The sequence below is a fragment of the Puma concolor genome, chromosome D4 (assembly GCF_028749965.1).
Source record: "Puma concolor isolate L17-30 chromosome D4, mPumCon1.1.hap2, whole genome shotgun sequence".
NCBI lineage: Eukaryota > Metazoa > Chordata > Mammalia > Carnivora > Felidae > Puma > Puma concolor.
The window spans coordinates 56,046,582-56,067,693 of record NC_141679.1 but is presented as its reverse complement, the minus strand read 5'-3'; the positions used below and the strand labels follow the sequence as shown (position 1 = coordinate 56,067,693).

The 21,112-nt window shown below is 43.7% G+C and overlaps 1 protein-coding gene and 1 long non-coding RNA gene across 3 annotated transcripts in view; one reads left to right on the top strand and one right to left on the bottom strand.

Moving 5' to 3' along the window:
- Positions 1 to 21,112, top strand: part of B4GALT1 (beta-1,4-galactosyltransferase 1) — a 55,369-nt gene that overhangs the window by 10,207 nt on the left and 24,050 nt on the right. The gene's annotated exons all lie outside the window — the stretch shown is intronic.
- On the bottom strand, positions 17,294 to 21,079 carry LOC147574887 (uncharacterized). Its single transcript, XR_015242794.1, has 2 exons — positions 20,950 to 21,079; positions 17,294 to 19,407 (listed from the first exon to the last, which is right to left on the bottom strand). It is a non-coding gene; the product is annotated as an uncharacterized LOC147574887 (long non-coding RNA).

Sequence of the window (21,112 nt, the reverse complement as noted above, 5' to 3'; positions counted from 1 at the left end):
GTGTGTGTGTGTGTGTGTGTGTGTGTGTCTGTCTTAAGTGGCCTGTGTAGGGCACTGTGGCCATCCTGGACATGAGGCTTTTCCTGTAAGCCATTGCATTTGGGCAGTTCCTGTTGAGGTGTATCCATAAGGGCCTTACTGATGGCTCTTTGAGCACCTCATGTACCTTCTTTGCCAAAGAGTTGATTTACACAAGGTAAGAAACTCCTTCTTCCTATGTCTGTGGAGCTAAATCTATAGAATGGGGGACAGGCTCTGGCTTTAAAAGCCTGGCTTAAAAATGGTGTTGACCTAAAACTTTGTGGGTTGATGTCTGGGAATACCACATGCAGCCATCCACAGAAACCATGATAGGTTCTGACTGGCTAGTCTGGGCAGCTGACCATTTAACCCATATGGATCAACTCCAGTCTGACAGACTTGGTTTATGGGATCTAGGAATGAGGCCCAAAGGAAGAAAGACTTAAATTATATTGGGTAAAAATAAATTGATCAATAACTATAAATTGCCAGTTCTGCTCCTATGCCCCCCCCCGCCCCGCTCCCCCTCCACGCCCATGCCTCTTTTGTAGATAAATAGGAGTCTGCTGACTTTCAGAAGTAGTAGAATGACCTTAGAGCCAGCGATTTCAGTTATCAGCGGTTTATAGATTAAGCAGATGGGGTGCATTCAACTTGTGACTGTTCCTCCTCTCATGTTGTAACCACCCTTGTCCTCTTGTGCTACATCTCATGGTGATCAGCTGTGATTTAACAAGGTACTCCCCGGGGCTGTTTATAGTCAGGCTAGAGCTGCTGTCCAGCATGTTGTTCCTGGGGGACCCAGAGCAGTACTTTCCTCCTGTGTAAAATGGGGGCAATAATTCCTACCTCTAAGAGTGGATGAGAGGATTGAATGAGATGAGGTATGTGGTGATATCAGTACTCTTGTCTTTTGTTCAATGCCTAACCCCATTCTCTTGGGTGCAGAAGGCTTACACTCAGCCTAGTAGGAGGCAGAGTAAAATTTCCTCCAAATGCAGTTTTGTCTTTGTTTTTGTTTTTTTCCATCTACCCTGGGGCAGAGTTAAGAGGATAAGGGAGAGGTGTGAGGCTGTAACCATAATTTAGGGACAGGGTTTAGCCTGGAACCAGGGTTTAGTGGAGACCTACCCCAGTCCACAAGGAAGCCTCCCTCTTGTTGAATCCACAACACTGCGGAACTTGCAGTGGGGGTTGCTATGTGTCAGGCGTGCCAGGATTCTGTGGCGATTCGTAGCCTTCCCTTCTCCAAGTGGACATTGTCAGTCAGTGTCCTGGGGAGAGAACTTCATGGAGTACAAATAGTTGAATGGTCAGGAAGAGGAGCTGGAGGGAGTATTGGGTGTTTGGTAGAGTCTCAGGAGGTGAGAAGACATGTGTTGTGGTTGGGAGGTGGGTGCTGGGCTCAGGCTGGGGTGCCCAGTGACCTGTGCTTGGTGTGTTATTATAAAAACTTAGAGGCTGTAGATAGCCTGTCTTGTAAAAGAGACAGTAAGAAATACTGATCTGTAGCTGTTGGGATTTTTTTTTTCCAGCTTTATTAAAGTATAATTAACAAATAAATGATTTGTAGTTTTCTTTATTGTGATGCCTTTGTCAGATTTTGGTGTCAAGGAAGTACTGCCTCATAGAATGAGCAGGGAAGTGTTCCCTCCTCTTCCAATTTGTAGAGGATTTGCAAAGGATTTGTATTAATTCTTCTTTAAATATCTGGTAGAATTGACAAGTGAGGCCATCTGAGCCTGGGTGTTTCTTTGTGGGATGCTATTTGATTACTAATTCAATTACTTGCTACATGTCTATTCAGATTTTCTGTTTATTTTTGAGTCAGGTTTGGTAGTTTGTGCCTTCCCAGGAATTTGTTCACTTCATCTAAGCTACCTAATTTGTTGACATACCGTTGTTCACAATACTCCCTTGGAATCCTTTTTGTTTCTATAAGGTTGGTAGTGGTGTTTCCTTTTTTATTGCTGATTTTGGTAATTTGAGTCCTTTCTTTCTTTCTTTCCTTCTTTCTTTCTTTCTTTCTTTCTTTCTTTCTTTCTTTCTTTCTTTCTTTCTTTCTTTCTTTCTTTCTTTCTTTCTTTCTTTCTTTCTTTCTTTCTTCTAGCCAGAAGGATGTCATTTTTGTTGATCTTTTCAAGGAACCAACTGTTGGTTCACTGATTTTCTCTATTGTTTTTCTGTTCTCTAGTTCATTAATTTCTGCTCTCATCTTTATTATTTTGTTCCGTCTGCTTGCTTTAGGTTTAGTTTGCTGTTTTCCAGTGTCTTAAGGTGGAAAGCTAGGTTATTTATTGATTTAAAGTACATGATCTAAAGGCCATGTACTTGTAACATTTTCATAGATGGTGTCAAATTGCCTTCCAATTGGTTCTCATCAACAGTGTTTGAGAAGCACCTGTTCCCCACATCTATGCCAGTTAACAATCTTTTTACATTTGCCAATATGATGGGCAAAAGTGATACCTTGTTTTCATTAGTTCCTTTGATTACTGATGATGTTGAACAAACTCTTAGGTGTTCTTTGGCCATTTGTATTTCTTCTGTAAATTACTTGTTAATATTTTTACCCATTTTTCTATTAGTTTTAAAAATATGTTTGTAGGACCTTTTAATATTATGGATATTGCTCCTTTATATTGTTTGCAAACATAGTCTCTCTCTCTCTTTTTTTTTTTTTTTGGTTTTGTTTTTTTGGTTTTGTTTTGTGTTGTTTTTGGTTTCCACCACCTTTCCTTTCCCCAGCCTGTTAGGCAGATTTCTTTTCTTTCTTTTTTTTTAAATTTAATTTTTAAAATTTACATCCAAGTTAGTTAGCATATAGTGCAACAATGATTTCAGGGGTAGATTCCTTAATGCCTCTTACCCATTTAGCCCATCCCCCTCCCACAGCCCCTCCAGTAGCCCTCTGTTTGTTCTCCATATTTAAGAGTCTTTTATGTTTTGTTTCCCTCCCTATTTTTATACTATTTTTGCTTCCCTTCCCTTGTGTTCATCTGTTTTGTATCGTAAAGTCCTCATATGAGTGAAGTCATATGATATTTTTGTTTCTCTAATTTCGCTTAGCACAATACCCTCTAGATCCATCCATGTAGTTGCAAATGGCAAGATTTCATTCTTTTTGATTGCCGAATAATACTCCATTGTGTATGTATATACCACATCTTCTTTATCCATTCATCCATCAATGGACATTTGGGCTCTTTTTCTGTACTTTGGCTATTGTTGATAGTGCTGCTGTAAACATCGGGGTGCATGTGCCCATTTGAAACAGCATACCTGTGTCCCTTGGATAAATACCTAGTAGTGCAATTGCTGGGTCATAGGGTAGTTCTATTTTTAATTTTTTGAGGAACCTCCATACAGTTTTCCAGAGTGGCTACACCAGTTTGTATTCCCACCAGCAGTGCAAAAGAGATCCTCTTTCTCTGCATCCTCGCCACCATCTGTTGTTGCCTGAGTTGTTAATGTTAGCCATTCTGACAGGTGTGAGGTGGTAACTCATTGTGGTTTTGATTTGTACTTCCCGGATGATGAGTGATGTGGAGCATACTTTCATGTGTTGGTTGGCCATCTGGATGTCTTCTTTGGAGAAGTGTCTATTCATGTCTTTTGCCCATTTCTTCACTGGAGTATTTGTTTTTTGGGTGTTGAGTTTGAGAAGTTCTTGATAGATTTTGGATACTAACCGTTTATCTGATATGTCGTTTGCAAATATCTTCTCCCGTTCTGTTGGTTGCCTTTTAGTTTTGCTGATTGTTTCCTTCGCTGTGCAGAAGCTTTTTATTTTGATGAGATCCCAATAGTCCATTTTTGTTTGCTTTTGTTTCCCTTGCCTCTGGAGATGTGCTGAGTAAGAAGTTGCTGCGGCCAGGGTCAAAGAGGTTTTTGCCTGCATTTTCCTCGAGGATTTTGATGAATTCGTGTCTTACATTTAGGTCTTTCATCCATTTTGAGTTTATTTTTGTGTGTGATGTAAGAAAGTGGTCCAGGTTCATTTTTCTGCATGTCGGCGTCCAGTTTTCCCAGCACCACTTGCTGAAGAGACTGTTTTGTTTTTTTTTTTTTTCCCATTGGATATTCTTTCCTGCTTTGTCAAAGATTAGTTGGCCATATGTTTGTGGGTCCATTTCTGGGTTCTCTATTGTGTTCCATTGATCTGAGTGTCTGTTCTTGTGCCACATGGTCTCTCTTTTAACTTTATCTCTGGTGTCTTTCAAATTTTTGTGTATTTAAATCTGTTGTTTCCTTTATGGCTTCAGGTTGTTTTTGTACTCAAGAAGGTCTTCATCCCAAGATTATAATTTTATTCTGCATTCTCTTCTAAGCTGGTTCTTGAGCATTTTAGTTCTTGTCTCTGACAGTAAAAGATGAACAGAATCACTGTTAAACCCTCAAAACCTTATATCATCCCCAGAAGGCCCTTTGAAGTCTTAACCTCTTCTTCCAAATCTATCACTGATGCTGGTACATCAGAACAGAAATGCAAAATTTTAGCCACTTGTGATTGTAGGGCTGTAATAACCTGTAGGCTCTGAAGTTGCTGAGATTCAGGGGAGAAGGTAAAGTTAATATTTACTGAATATCTGTAAAGAGCTAAGTGCTAAACATTGTGATGAATATATACAGGTGTCCTTTGAACAACATGGAGGTTAGGGGGCCTTACCCCCCGTGCTGTAGAAAATCCACATATAACTTCTCACTCTTCAAAAACTTAACTCTTAATAGTCTACTGTTGACCCTAAGCCTTAGCGATAACGTAAACAATTGATTAACATGTTTTGTATGTTCTATATATTATACTGTGTATTTTTTACCATAAAGTAAGCTAGTGAAAAAGATCATATTGTTAAGAAGGTCATAAGGAAGAGAAAATACATTTACAGTATGTTACTGTAAAAAAACCTGTGTATAAGTGGACCTGTGCAGTTCAAACTGGTGTTCAAGAGTCAACTGTGTATGTGTTATCTCATTTACCATCTGAAAAGAGCACATTATTATCCCCATTCCTCAGAGGAGGAAATTGGAGCTGACTGCATTTAAAGTGATCCTGATACCAGAAAGGTACTGCCAGGAATGCATGACTGGCTGACTGGCCCACAGGGCAGCAGGCTCGCCATGGTTCAAGGTCTGGCTCTAGATGGAGAGAGGATGTATTTGTAATCAGCATTGGGGATGTTCTAGAAATTTGAGTTAGGGCTCCAGAACTGATGAGAGGGGCTGCTGACTCACTAATAAAAACTCCCAGGAGACTTATTTTCATGCTGGAATACTAAATTGCTGCTTTATTGGGAAGATTAGAACTGTTGTCAGGTGGCTTAGAATTCTCTGGCTGCTGGCAATACTACAAGGGAAGCCATAGTGTAATCAAATCAGGCAGCTGGTAAGTCAGAAGTCAGAGCAGGGAAGTGAGTTGTACCCTAATGTTGGATGGTGTCTGCTGTCATGGCTCATGAATCCATCCCCACGGAATTGCAGACCTTTTTCAGGGACTGGGGTCCGGTCTAGTGGTCAGGCCTTTCTTCTCCCCGTACAGTTCTGGAAGGACACATCCAGCTCCGTCTCCACCACTCCCCCATTTGTTTCTTTTTGTACTTTCTTCTTCCTTTCTTTCCATCCAGCCATCAAACTTTATTTCATGGCCCATTATCATCACAGACTCTACTGCTTTATTTTCTTTGTTCTGTTTCATTCTCATTCCACTTCCATTTCCCAACCACCCCCCTCCCCACTTGAGCAAACACTTTAATGTGTTTCATGTGTATCTGTTTTTCTCTTGCCAAATTGGAGCTGCTGCTTTTTATATGAACATATTTATGTATTGAATTTTTTAGATTAACATGTAGTAAAATTGGCCTTTTTTGGGTATACAGTTCTATGAATTGTAACACAGTGCACATTTATGTAGCCACCACCATGATGAGGATTCAGAACAGTTTTATCACCCCAAATTCCCCTTGTAATCACATTCTCCTCCCACCTTTAACACCTGGCAGCCACTGATCTGTTCTCCATTACTAGTGTTGTATCAGAATGTTATAAATATGTATCATACAGTATATGTACCTGTATTTTTATTTTATTTTTTTTTAAGTTTTTATTTAGGGCCACCTGAGTGGCTCAGTTGGTTAAGCGTCCGAATCTTGGTTTCGGCTCAGGTTGTGATCTCGCGGTTTGTGAGTTCCAGCCCCACATCGGGCTCTGCACTGAGTGTACAGAGCCTGCTTGGGATTCTCTCTCTTCTTCTCTCTTTACACCTCCTCTGCTCACTCTATCTCTCTGTTAAAATAAATAAACTTAAAGTTTATTTAAATTCCATTTAACATGCAGTATAATATTTGTTTCAGGTGTACAGCATAGTGATTCACCACTTCCATACAACACCCAGTGCTCATCACAACGAATGCACGCCTTAATCGCCATCACCTATTTCACCGTCCCCCCACCCACCTCCCCTCTGGTGACCTCAGTTTGTTCTCTATAGTTAAGTCTTTCTTGGTTTGCCTCTTTCTCTTTTTCCCCCCCTTAACTGGTTTGTTTTGTTTCTTAAACTCTACATCAGTGAAATCATATATTTGTCTTTTCATGACTGATTTATTTCAATTAGTCTGATACTCTCTAACTCCATCCATGTTGTTGCAACTGGCAAGATTTCATTCTTTTTTATGGCTGAATAATATTCCATATATGTACATATATATATTTATACACACACACACACACACACACACACCCCACATCTTTATCCATTCATCAGTCGGTGAACACTTATGCTATTTCCATAATTTGGTTATTATAGATAATGCTGCCATAAACATCAGGGTACATGTGCCCTTCAACCCAAATTTTTGTATCCTTTGGGTAAATACCTAGTAGTGCCATTGCTGGATCGTAAGGTAGTTCTATTTGTAACTTTCTGAGGAATCTCCATACTGTTTTCCAGAGTGGCTGCACCAGTTTGCCAGTTTGCACACCACATGTAAGGAAGAGCTTTCCCTTCTCCCCTATTAATGCATATATTGGTGCAGACTTATGGATTCTTTACTCAATAGCTCATGATCCTTTACTATCATTATTTATTTTGATGCTCAGATTGTCCCAGATTTGGTCAGTGAGATCCCCTTTAGGCTGGTTCCTATGTCTTTTTGACATATCCCATCATTCTTTAAGCACTTTCTTTTAGGCACAGCAAGATGATCCGGGGTGCTGTTGTTCATTCCCTGACTCAGCCGTGGAATCAGCTACTTTTCCAACAAGCCCTAGTTCCAACAATGCCTAGTAGAGAATGGCATTTAGAAACCAAGAACTGGGCTGTAAGTTTTTCAGGTCCATCCGTGTTGCTACGTGTACGTCTAGTGTCCACGATGTTCATCCCAATTTTCTCTCTCCCTTAATGATAGGCTCCCACACTGCCTCCAACACTGTCTTCACAAATACATCTGGAAGGAACAGCCTTCTATGTGTCCTTGATGGGCCTGTCGGTGTATATTTGTATTGATGTGGCAGTGCCAGATACCACTCCAGAATGGCTACCCATCATTTATGTTTCCACCTGCGGAACTTAAATGTCTCTGTACTTCCAACAAATACTTGGCATTAACTAACCAGCTTCCTAATTTTTGCTGAATGAATTGATAATGCTGGGATAGTTGTTGTTTTAACTCGCTTTTCTCTGATGACAAATGAGTATGGGCATTTCTTCATATGCTTGATGGCCATTGGGTTTCTTCTTTGGTAAATTGCTTATTCGTGATAATCATTTGTCTGTGCTTTTTTTTCCCCTCCCAGTGGGACTCTGAACATTTTTCTTTCTTTTCCTTTTTTTTTTTTTTTTTTAAATGTTTATTTATTTTTGAAGGCAAGAGAGACAGCGTGCGAGCAGGGGAGGGGCAGAGAGAAAGGAAGACACAGAATCTGAAGCAGGCTCCAGGCTCTGGGCTGTCAGCACAGAGCCTGATGAGGGGCCCGAACCCATAGACTGTGAGATTATGACCTGAGGCAAAGTCGGATGCTTAACCGACTGAGCCACCCAGGTGCCCCAACATTTTTTATTTTGATGATATGCAGGAGTTCGTTATGCATCCTGGATATTAATCCATTGCTGGTCCCAGACATTGCAGATTCTGGATCTGAATCTGTCCTCTGTTAACTTTGCCCGTGCTATCTTTTTTTTGAATATAGATTGTTTCCTTTTTGTGTGGTCTCTCAGCATCAATTTTTTTTCTATAACCACTTTACTACTCTTTGTTCCTCCACATTTTAAGTGTGCTAGTATAGCTGAACGCAGCCGATTCACTTCAGCAAACAGTCTATCTTTATGACTCCTGAGCCTCTTACTGAGTTGTATTAAGAGTGACTTTACCTCTTAGAGTGTGAGGCTTGGATGTATTAGTCATATATTTATTCAGCATGTATATGCTGTAGGTCTGCTCTGTATTAGGCACTGTGCTATCACCGGCAACGTTCAGAGGTTATGAAACCTGTCTGTGGCCTTTTGAAGGGAAAGCAGGGATTTGAGCCTCTTCCTACCATGCTGCTTCTGTCTTGGAAACTGAGTTTGGTTCCTGTACAATTAACTGTGTGTCACATTTCTGTATCATTTCTAACAAATCGCCTAGGAAGGTGCAAAGTGTTCTCCCCCAGCAGCCTGAGGAGGGGGAGGGTAATCCTAGGGAATGCAGGCAAATGTGGCTCCTGTCATCCCAGGCCTGGAGTCCTCAAGTGGCAGGCTCTGGGCTACCTGCTGGTGACTGGTGACTGGCTCGGGGCTCAGAGCAGAGTACCCAGAGGACACAGGAAGACGGCCTCAGTCTGGAGGGGAAGGTCTTAAAATAAAACACCAGGCCTTAAATTATTCGAATCCTTTCTGAGAAGCTCCTATCTTCTCTTGCAGAAGTGTTCTAGTTCTAAGATGAGAGAGATCCCCCAAGATCTTCCTGGGGCTAACAGAATTTCCAGGCAAATTGACTTCCCAGCCTTTCCTGGTAGTGGTAACTGTGGGCAGGAGCACTTTCCAGAATTTCCACAATTTCCACCAGAGGGAGGGAGGGAGGGAGAGAGGGAAGCCAGAGGGAGAAGAGCTGAGTGAGGAGGAACTCTGCCTTTGGGCCAGGACCAAACAAAACAGAAATTCCTTCTGGGACGGTTTTCCCTCGAGGACAACACTGAGAAGCCTGTTTATGGGGCTTTAAAAGCCTGTGGTCCCCAGCACAGTTTCTTGACCTCAGGACCTTGCATCTCTGTGGTTTCACTAAGGGTGGCAACTTTCTCTTCGGGTCATCCCGGGACAGAAGTGTGCTATCACTCCCATTTCGGGGGCCTCCTTGAGGTTTCCCAGTGCTCTGAACTTGCTTCTCCTGACTCCCTCAGTTCCAAAGCCATGACCACATATGGTAGAGAAATGTGTTTGAGAAGAGTTTAGAGCAGTCAAGTCAAATAAGATTTACTTTTAGGCCACTTGGATCAGTTAGTGGCTCCCTGGAACCCTAGATTAAGAAGGATTCCGAGACAAGCTCAGTGGGCACAGTGTAGAGAGAGTAGAGTGACGTGTATGCTGTCCGCTGTGTAGACACATCCATGAACATCAGAACCCTAAAGGATTAATGAGTGGAAGATAATGATGACTTTTTTTTTTTTTTAATGATAAAAAGCACTTTTATTATTGCTTGGTAAAGGACAAGCCTTGCCTTGATGCTAGATAAAATCCTGGATAGACCCCTGACTTTTCTGGTCACTGTCAGGTGGTTTTAAAGTTTTACAGACGCTGTAAGTGATGGTGACTTTTTTTTTTTTAAACAACTTAATTGAGGTATCATTTACATATCAAACATAAAATCCACCTGTTTTAAGGGTGTAATTAAGTAAGTTTTAGTAACTTGACAGTGCTATGCATCCATCATCATAATCTAGTTTTAGAAATTTTCATCACCCAATAAGACCCCTCCAGCCCATTTACATTTAATCTCCTTTGTCACCCCTGGCCATAGGCAACTACTTTTTGTCTCTTTAGATTAGACTTTTATGAACATTTACCTTTTTAACTCAGGTCTTTGGAATTTTTGGCATTCTCTTAAGGATGGCCTTTTATTTTTTATTTTTTATTTTTTGCTAATCAAAGAGTGTCCTTGAGACAGTATGTCAATCCCTCTGCCCTTCATTTTCCTTCATGTGCAGCCCTGGAGCAGAAACATAATTCCTTAAAAAAATTTTTTTTCCTGCCTTTCTTTCCCTCTTTTTTATTTTATTTAATTTTTTAAAGCTCTATGCAGGGGTTGAACTCAGGACTCTGACATCAAGAGTCACATCCTCTACCACCTAAGCCAGTCAGGCATCCCTGAAACATAATTCTTTTTTTTTTTTAATTTTTTAAAATTTTTATTTAATTTAATTTTTTAATGTTTTTTACTTCTTTTTTAACATTTATTTATTTTTGAGATGCAGAGACATAGAGCATGAACAGGGGAGGGGCAGAGAGAGGGAGACACAGAATCCGAAACAGGCTCCAGACTCCAAGCTGTCAGCCCGGAGCCCAACGTGGGGCTCCACCCACAAACCACCAGATCATGACCTGAGCTGAAGTCAGCTGCTTAACCGACTGAGCCATCCAGGCGCCCCTAATTTATTATTTTTTTAAATTTACATATAAGTTAGTTAGCATATAGTGCAACAGTGATTTCAGGAGTAGATTCCTTAATGCCTCTTACCCATTTAGCCCATCCCCCCCCCCCACAGCCCCTTCAGTAACGCTCTGTTCGTTCTCCATATTTAAGAGCCTCTTATGTTTTTGTTCCTCTCCCTGTTTTTATATTATTTTTGCTTCCCTTCCTTTGTGTTCATCTGTTTTGTATATTAAAGTCCTCATATGAGTGAAGTCATATGATATTTGTCTTTCTCTGACTAATTTCACTTAGCATAATACCCTCCAATTCCATCCACGTAGTTGCAAATGGCAAGATTTCATTCTTTTTGATTGCCGAGTAATACTCCATTATGTGTATGTGTGTGTGTGTGTGTATGTGTGTGTGTGTGTATATATATATATATATATATATATATATATATATATATACACATACACACCTATATATATATATATATATATATATATATATATATATACATACACACCACATCTTCTTTATCCATTCATCCATCAATGGACATTTGGGCTCTTTTTCTGTACTTTGGCTATTGTTGATAGTGTTGCTATAAATATCGGGGTGCGTGTGCCCATTTGAAACAGCATACCTGTGTCCCTTGGATAAATACCTAGTAGTGCAATTGCTGGGTCATAGGGTAGTTCTATTTTTAATTTTTTGAGGAACCTCCATACTGTTTTCCAGAGTGGCTACACCAGTTTGTATTCCCACCAGCAGTGCAAAAGAGATCCTCTTTCTCTGCATCCTCACCACCATCTGTTGTTGCCTGAGTTGTTAATGTTAGCCATTCTGACAGGTGTGAGGTGGTAACTCATTGTGGTTTTGATTTGTATTTCCCGGATGATGAGTGATGTGGAGCGTACTTTCATGTATCGGTTGGCCAGTCTTCTTTGGAGAAGTGTCTATTCATGTCTTTTGCCCATTTCTTCACTGGAGTATTTGTTTTTTGGGTGTTGAGTTTGAGAAGTTCTTGATAGATTTTGGATACTAACCGTTTATCTGATATGTCGTTTGCAAATATCTTCTCCCGTTCTGTTGGTTGCCTTTTAGTTTTGCTGATTGTTTCCTTCGCTGTGCAGAAGCTTTTTATTTTGATGAGATCCCAATAGTCCATTTTTGTTTGCTTTTGTTTCCCTTGCCTCTGGAGATGTACTGAGTAAGAAGTTGCTGCGGCCAGGGTCAAAGAGGTTTTTGCCTGCTTTTTCCTCGAGGATTTTGATGAATTCGTGTCTTACATTTAGGTCTTTCATCCATTTTGAGTTTATTTTCGTGTGTGATGTAAGAAAGTGGTCCAGGTTCATTGTTCTGCATGTCGCTGTCCAGTTTTCCCAGCACCACTTGCTGAAGAGACTGTTCTTTTTCCATTGGATATTCTTTCCTGCTTTGTCAAAGATTAGTTGGCCATATGTTTGTGGGTCCATTTCTGGGTTCTCTGTTGTGTTCCATTGACCTGAGTGTCTGTTCTTGTGCCAGTACCATACTGTCTTGATGATTACAGCTTTGTAATACAGGTTGAATCCTGGAAACATAATTCTTAATGTTCCTCCACCCCTGGTCTGCCACGACTCTTTCAAGTTCTGGTTTGAGGTAGATCCTTGACGCTTCAAGGTGATAGAATCTGACTTTGGCTTTGTTCCGTAGGTTTAGGCCTTGGTACTCTTGGTGATAGAATCCTGGATTGAGTGACTACTCAAGGCTTTTCTGGTGATCTCAAGACCCACGTCAGACTGAATTTTGGGGTTATTCTCTCAAGGAACAAATGTTATTTGGTGAAGAGCCTATTTGATGTGGCGGTGTGAGGTTTAGATGAGGAAATGCCACGTTTACATTAGGTTAGGCTTGTCCACTGCCAGAGAATCTCAAATTATAGGCCAAGAACCTGGAGGAAACTCATTTTAAAAGGGTGGGTAGGGGCTCTGCCTATAGATCATGAATCAGGTGCTATATCTGGACACAAAAGGCATATTTAGAGCTTAGGAAGGAGAGTGTTTTTGGCCTTGGTGCCTTGGTCGTAGATGTGTCATTAGGACAACAATCTAGATTCTCAAACACCAAAAGCAAGATGGTTCCTGCTCTGTTAGTTCTCTGCTTAAATTCATAGTTGAGCAAGTACTGTGTGTGTCAGCAGACATTTGTGATTTTACTCTATCAGAAGCTGTCCCAAATACAGAAAGGAATGGGACACAACCCTTGCCCTCAAGGAAAGGAGGGTCTAATGGAGGGAGCCTGTAGACAGACTGGTGCCCTCATGCCAAAGGGCATGTAAAGGTTGTAATGTTGATTTGGAAAGGGTATTGTGGGCATCTAGAGCAGGGACTGATCGGTCCAAGGGTTCAGGGAAAGCTTTGAAGAAGAGATGACATTTGGTTTGAACTTTGAAGGATTGTTACTTTACTTCTTTCACAAAGGTTTTTTTTTTTTTTTAAGTTTGTTTATTCTGAGAATGAGAGAGTGTGTGTGCATATGCACGAAGGGGGAGGGGCAGAGAGAGAATCCAGAGCAGTCTCCACACCGTCAAATCAGAGCCCCATGCTGGGCTCAAACTCACACCATGAGATCATGACCTGAGCCAAAGTCAGATGCTTAACCAACTGAGCCACCCAGGCACCCCCACAAAGGTTTTTGATGTAGCTTAGAAGGACACATACCATAAAAAGGACAGATATAAATAAATTAAAATCAGAGAAAGAGAAAATGTGACTTAGAAAGTTAAAGACTGGAGAAGAGTTAAAATGTAGATATTTATACCTTAGGGCTCGACATAGTTATTATATCTGTTCCATTGCAAAAACCAAAAGTGAAACATGTTCTGTCATATGATAAATATTGTCAGACAGCAGATATACACAGTAGCTCCTGAGTATAGATTGTTTTTCTTGGTACTCACTCTTAAAGAGCTTTATGGGGGTGAGAGGAGGGTGCTGGTCAATGAATGAACCTGTAAACCACCATTTCTCAAAATACAGTCCAAGAACCTGTGTGCTAAAGTTATCTAGATAAAGTGCTTGTTAAAATGCAGAATCCCGAGGGGTGACTGGGTGGCTCAGTCAGTTGAGTGTCCGACTTCGGCTCAGGTCATGATCTCACAGCTCGTGAGTTTGAGCCCCATGTCGGGGCTCTGTGCTGACAGTTCAGAGCCTGGAGTCTGCTTCAGATTCTGTGTCCCTCTCTCACTGTGCCCTTCCCTTGCTCATGCTCTGTCTCTCTCTTAAGAATAAATAAAAAAACATTAAAAAAAATGCAGAATCCCGGGCCTCAGTCCCAGACTTACCAAATCAGGAACTCTGGGGGGTAGGAGACAAGAATCTGTAGTTTTATATGCTTTCCCAAATGATTCCTCTTGCACTCCACAGTTTGAACCTCTTCGATAGAAAGAAATCTCACCAGCATTTTGAAAGCTGGTGCAGGGGTGCCTGGATGGCTCAGTCGGTTAGGTGTCTGACTTCAACTCAGGTTATGATCTCCCAGTTCATAGGTTCAAGCCCCATGTTGGGCTCTGTGCCGACAGCTCAGAGCCTGGAGCCTGCTTCGGATTCTGTCTCTCCCTCTTTGTCCCTTCTCCACTTATACTCTCTGTCTCTCTCTCAAAATAAATAACATGAAAAGAAAAGAAAAGAAAAGAAAAGAAAAGAAAAGAAAAGAAAAGAAAAGAAAGCCAGTGCAGTAGCAAATAAGAGTACTTGGCCTTGAGGTGCCTGGCTGGCTCAGTCAGAAGAGGATGCAATTCTTGATCTCAGGGCTGTGAGCCCCACGTTGGATGTAGAGATTACTAAAACAACAACAACAACAACAAACCTTTCAAAATAAACTGACAAAAAGAGAGTACTTGGCCTTTGTTTGAAGATTGGGTGGGAATTTAATGGGGGAGAGGGCAGGGTGTAAGAAAGGCCAGTTTCACTAATGTGGATGGTTCGTAGATGGTTCGTTGATGGCCAGGTCACTTTCAGATCATATTTTTGGAAGATCTACAAAGTGTGGTTGTTCAGCCATGTGGCAGGGCCACTTCTACAGAGATAGAGGGGTAACTGATGCCACTGTTCTCAATTAGTCCAGTTTCCTCTTGGCCACCTGGGCTCTGCTTTGCAGACCTCCTCTGGTAGGCTTCTTCATTTTTTGAGCAAATGTGTTGTTTTTCTCTGTGCCCCCAAATGCAGGGTTCTGAGACCACAAATGTGTTCTGCTTCCTGCTGAAAAAGCATTTCCGTCCCTGGAGTCTAATAGTGGCTTGGATGGTGAGTTGGCAGAAAGAACAGTGGGTGTTGACATTGTATTGAGTGTATGGTGTGCCGGAGACCTATCAAGTCAGCATTAGGACTAGATTATTCCTGTTTTCTGGTCACTGACTTGTATGTTTTGAAATCTTCATTTTGGTTATTTATTGATTTTTATTTTAGAGAGAGAAAGTGCGAGCTGGGGAGGGGCAGAGGAAAAGAGAATCTTAAGCAGGCTCCACGCTCAATGCGGAGCCTGGCACGGTTTGATCCCGCGACCCTGGGATCATGACTTGAGCTGAAATCAAAAGCCACATGCTCAACTGACCGAACCGCCCAGGTGCCCCTAAAATCTTTATTTTGGAAAACCTTTGCTTATTGGGAAAGGGATGAAAAAAGGGGTCACACTTCTTGTCCTTGGGTTATGTTTTAAAATATTTATTGTTTGATTAAAAAAATATTTTTAATGTTTATTTTTGAGAGAGAGAGAGAGAGAGTGTGAGCAGGGGAGGGGCAGAGAGAGAGGGAGACACAGAATCTGAAGCAGGTTCCAGGCTCTGAGCTGTCTGCACAAAGCCCAACGCAGGGCTTGAACTCACGAACCGTGAAATCATGACCTGAGACAAAGTTGAATGCTTAACTGAGCCACCCAGGTACCCCTTTATTGTTTAATTTTAAAGATATACCCAAAGGTATAGAGAAAAATGTCATGAACATCTAGTTTGAGAAATAAATTATTTCCAGTACTTTTAAAAATTTTTTTCAATGTTTGTTTATTTTGGGGAGAGAAAGAGACACAGAAGCATGAGTGGGGGAGGGGCAGAGAGAGGGAGAACACAGAATCTGAAGCAGGTTCCAGTCTCTGAGCTGTCAGTACAGAGCCCCATGAGGGGCACGAACTTACAAACTGCATGATCATGACCTGAGCCCAAGTCAGGTACTTAACCGACTGAGCCACCCAGGTGCCCCTATTTCCAGTACCTTTGAAGCCTTTGTGAGCTCGATTTTAAAATTTAACCAGCAATGGTTAACATGAGACTTGAGGTGTCCCTTCTGGTAGCTGTCTGTCCCATGCTCTTACATCAGGTTTCCTTGAAGTGTATCAAAATCCTCTTGGTTGCTTGCATCAGTAGCAGGGAAGTGGGGAGAATAGCTGTGTGCTGCACACTCAGGTAAGATTTGCTGGCCTACTCTGTGTCCATGGCTGCCAAGTGGACACAACTCTTGTGTGATCCGTCCTCCCTGATAGGAGCTGCTTCTCTGCAAGGCTTTCCTTGACTCTTCTTCCCCAGCACCAGAGTTTGTGCCGTTTCAGCTGTTGTTGCCACTGTCACGTCACCATTGTTTGCTGGTCTCCCTCCCCTCCAAGGGCAAAGCACTGTTCTTTTTTTTTTTTTTTTTTAATTTTTTTTTTTTTTTTCAACGTTTATTTATTTTTGGGACAGAGAGAGACAGAGCATGAACGGGGGAGGGGCAGAGAGAGAGGGAGACACAGAATCGGAAACAGGCTCCAGGCTCCGAGCCATCAGCCCAGAGCCCGACGTGGGGCTCGAACTCACGGACCGCGAGATCGTGACCTGGCTGAAGTCGGACGCTTAACCGACTGCGCCATCCAGGCGCCCCGGCAAAGCACTGTTCTTAACCCAGCCCTGCCACTCTTGCCTGGCACCAGCCTAGCCCTGTGCAGTAGGTGGTGCTTCTCATGTCTAGTGCGAGGGGCCACAAGGAGCACCGTGAGTTTGTGGGACCATTGCAGACAGCTGTCACCCCAGGCCTTGGGAATGTGTCAAGACCTGGCTCCCAGCACATATTTGGCCTTCAGATTAGATTGGGACAGAGGAAAATGGCCTACCCACATGAGCCTGTGAAAAGCACTGTAGTTGAGTTGGAGAGGCACCATGCCACACTGTCGGGGCTGAGGTCTGGACAAGGAAGACTGCCGGTATCCCGACTGGAGAACTACAGCTCTGGGCACTGCCTAGTCTCACAGTTCCCAAATGTTTGAATTTTATTATCTGGAAAAGTTCCAAGAGAAACTTAGGGGCCTGACCCTTGGCTGCCAAGTATGGATTTTTTTTTTTTTTTAAACATCACGTTAAAAAAACAAACCCAATTCAGTCTCAAAATCTATCATGATCATCTCATAAAAGGACGTTTCACCATTTAAAGAGTAAGAAGTGCTTGACTTTGGATGCCAATACATTTTTTTTTAAGCTTTTTAATTTATTATTTTGAGAGAGAGAGTGAGTGACTGAGAGCGTGTGGGAGGGGCAGAGAGAGTGAGAGTGAGAGAGAATCCCAAGCAGGCTCTGCATTGTCAGTGTGGAGACCAACGTGGAGCTCGGACTCATGAACTGTGAGACACTGACCTGAGCTGAAATCAAGAGTCAGACACTTAACTGAGCCACCCAGGAGTCCCTGAAATCTTTATTTTGGAAGACACATGCTTATTGAGAAAGGGACACTTCCAGTACATTGGTTACATTTAGCTTGATGAAGAACAACGTACATTGTGTTCACTTTTACCATTTTGTCACTGGCTAGTGAAACATTCTCACCACTCAGCATCGGGCCAAGGATTGTATCTTGAGCCACTGGCCAGCCGGTTGGGAAGGGGTGACTAGATGTTCCAGCCTGTTTTTGCTGAGGCAAGAGGAATGAACTAATGGCTCAGCCAGCATGAGAGTGAGGCGGGGAGTCCGTGCCGGGTTGGCTCGAGATTAGCAGGGCTTCAGTGGAGGGGCATGTGTGTGTTTGGGTTTGCCATGCCGGGCAAGGGAGCGGTGGAATTTGTCTGAGTTGAGCTCACACATTGAAGTTATTGAGCGCCTTACACGCAAGGCCATGACCTGGACTCCCAGCCGAGAGGCCCACGTGGCGGGGCTTTAGCCGGGGGAGCCAAGGACAGGCTCACATCTGCTCAGCTGCTTACGTAACCCTGCTTCCAGCTCCCAGAGCCAAGAAAACACACAAGCCAGCCCAGCAGGGCCTAGGGCCTGTGGTAGCACACGCCATGCGCCTCACAGCAAGGGAGCCTTGGCTCAGCCTGCGGACTGTCATGAAGCCCTCAGCCCTCTGCTTCCTCCCCTCACCCCTCTCTGAGGCCCCCGGCAGTGACTCTGAGGTCTGATAGCAGTTTATTGTAGTTCGAGGCAGAGCCAGTCACTGCCTTCCTGGAGTCAGAGCTGTCTGCATTTTCTCACTGGGACAGGGCCCGGTGTGCCATGGAGGACCGCCCCTGCAGCATGGTAAGGGGGTGTGCGGGCCACTCAGGGAGGCCTCCTGACTGCCACTGGACCCAGGAGGCATTTGGCTCCAGGTCTGCAGCCGCTGCTGAGGGCTGAGGGCTGACCAATCTAAGGCATGAGCCACAGGGCTCTCAGAGCTGTAGAGCCTTCAGAGAAAGCAAATGGGGAAAGGATATCCCAGGGTAGCAGGATCGGGGACCAGGGTGCTCTGGATGCACTTCAGACATGATGCGGGTTGTCCGCAGTGACAGGAGCAGGAGAGTGAGAAGAGGCTGTTCAGCAGTAAAGCTCTGCGTGAAGCCACTGGAGGAGCAAGTCCCTGAGACAGCTGTGAACCAGGGTAGTTTTCACTTAGGTTCTCATACCCTCAGCAGGGAGCTCCTTCAAGTCAGGAGCCATCTTGCCTATTGCTGTCACCTCCCCCTGCCCCTCAACCTGGCGCACATTCTGGCACACAGTAGATGCCCAGAAGGTACTGACTAAAACAAATTGGAGGTGGCTTTGACACATACCATAGGAAAAGTTGGCATTAAACACCTCAGAAGACTCTGGTCTGGCACTTGAGTTGGCTCCCGTGGATTGTCACACACCGTTGACACCTCCTGTGTGTGAGTGGGTGAGTGTGCTGGGGGGGAATAGAAGATGGACCACCTAGGTTATCAGCTCCCAGAATTGGGTGGATAGTGGTGTCAGTTGCTGAGGAAACCCTGGAGCAAAAGCAGATTTTGTCATTGGTGATGGTGGTGGTGGGGTCGGGGAAGAGTTCTTTTGGCGCAGCTTGTGTTCCAGCCCCTCAGTCTGCAAATGGGAAAGAGGTATCCTGAGAGTGGGTGGTACTTGCCTGAAGATCATCCAGCAAGTCACTGGGGGAGCTGAGCTGGGGCCCAGGCAGCCTTTTCTCCTGTCCGGGAATCTCCCTCAGGACCACTGTTTTACAATCCCCAAATTGGCAAAACCAAGATGTTCTCTGACCTGCAGGTGTCTGCTCTAGGGAAGCTGGGCAGACCAAGTGTGAATTCCTGTCTTCTGGGTCGGTTTCAGAAGGTGTGAGCAAGTTGGTAGGGTGACAGTCCAGATGCCTCTTGGGTTCCCGAAAACAGAGTTATGTTTAGCAGCATCTTCAGAACCAAAGGTAGGGTGGAGCTGGAGGGTTGCAGATGTTGTGGGGCCCTCTGAAGTGAGAAGAGCCCAATGATGCATCTTCTTTTCATGTTTTTCACATGTGCACTGTGCAGCAGGGCCTCCCAGGGTTCTGCTGTCTGAGCTCTGGTAATGAGAGCAAAAGGATGAAGCCAGATTGGGACTTTAATTTTAAGATTCTGGTCTGTCTCAATGCAAAAGTCTATTGTTAGAGGAAAGAAGGAAGGACATTTCTGGCACAGATTAAGTGTGGAATTAAGCATGGTTTATTGGAATGGGAAGGGAGGCAGAGCTGAGACTGAAGGGCTTTGGTGCCACAGTAAGAAATCTGGCCTTACTCCATCAAAGACCACACAGGAGCCATCAGGGTTTTTGTAGCAGCAAAGTGATATGATAAGATCTGTGTCTCAGAAGAAAATAAACAAGGGCCGCCTGGGTGGCTCAGTCAGTTATGCGTCTGACTTCGACTCAGGTCATGATCTCATGGTTTGTGGGTTCGAGCCCCATGCTGGAGCCTGCTTGGGATTCTCTCTCTCACTCTTCCTCCCCCTTTCTCCCTCTTTCTCCCCCTTTCTCCCTCTTTCTCCCTCTTTCTCCCTCTTTCTCCCTCTTTCTCCCTCTTTCTCCCTCTTTCTCCCTGTTCCTCCTTCTCTCCTTGCCCCTCCCCTTCTTGTGCTCTCTCTCTCTCTCTTTCAAAATAAATGAATAAAACTTTTTTAAGAAAAGAAGAAAATAAGTGAACGGGAATGGGTCCCTTGATGATGGAACTGAGTCAGCACTGGAAGGAGGGAAGGGTGAGAAGTACCAGGGGATGCTGGGGAAGAGGAGATGGGGAGTTTGCACCTCCTGACAAACAGGAGGAGCAAGAGGCACATCTTTTCTGGGGCTCATTTCAGCAGGGTGAGTGACCTCTGGGGATAAGGGGTGCTTGGAGTGCCACATTATTGATAAACAAATAGGGCACCCAAGGCCTCGCCCTGGGCCTTGGGTGGGTCCCACCAGCATATTTCAGGTGAACTTGCTCCCGGTTTGTGGTCCGCATTCTCACTGCTGTTCCGCAGTTTCCTTTTTTCTTGTGGCTAGTTGGCTTCACAGGTGAAGCTGGTTACACTAGAGTAACAGTTCTCAAAATGTGTTCCCTGGTAGGATGGTTCTATGGCCAAATAAGGTTGGGAAATGGTGGGTTAAATAAAGTGGAGGGGGATTCTTGATGGTACAACTTCTCAGAACCTTTGGTGAGTCTCATACTTTCCAGAAGCAAGTTTCGGTATGCAAGGTTCCCAGACTCACTTGACCAGGGGACATGTTCTTCCACTGAGCATCTTACTGGAATTAGTATTTCCTGGAACCTGCTTTGAGAGAATCTGGCCTGCTGGGAATACTGGGGCCCTAGGTTTGAGTGCTGACTCTGTCCCCAGTTCCCTCTGTACCCCTGGGCCTGTCATCTTTTCCCTGCCCTCACCATCCAGGCCACATGAAGGACGGTCCCCAGCTGGGGAGTGGAGCCCTCTCCTGGCTCCACCTTAGGAAACGAGGACTTCCATATCTGGATCTTGACCTTTGTTTGTCTCTCCCTCTACTCACCTACCACTGTTTCAGAGTCTACCATCCACATCTCATCGATTTTTTTTTTTTTCTTCTAAGCTCTTATGAACTTGTTTTTCTCACCTGGAGCTGTGTGCTTCCAGGCTGGAAACCTGGGAGTCCTCTCAGACTTTTCCTCTGTTCTTTATTCCCTTTGTTACTCCATCTCCTGTGTTTACCAAGCATTCTTCTTTGATGTGCTTTTCAGCTGTTTCTCCTCTCTTCCCCTTAGTCTGCTCTGGGGTCT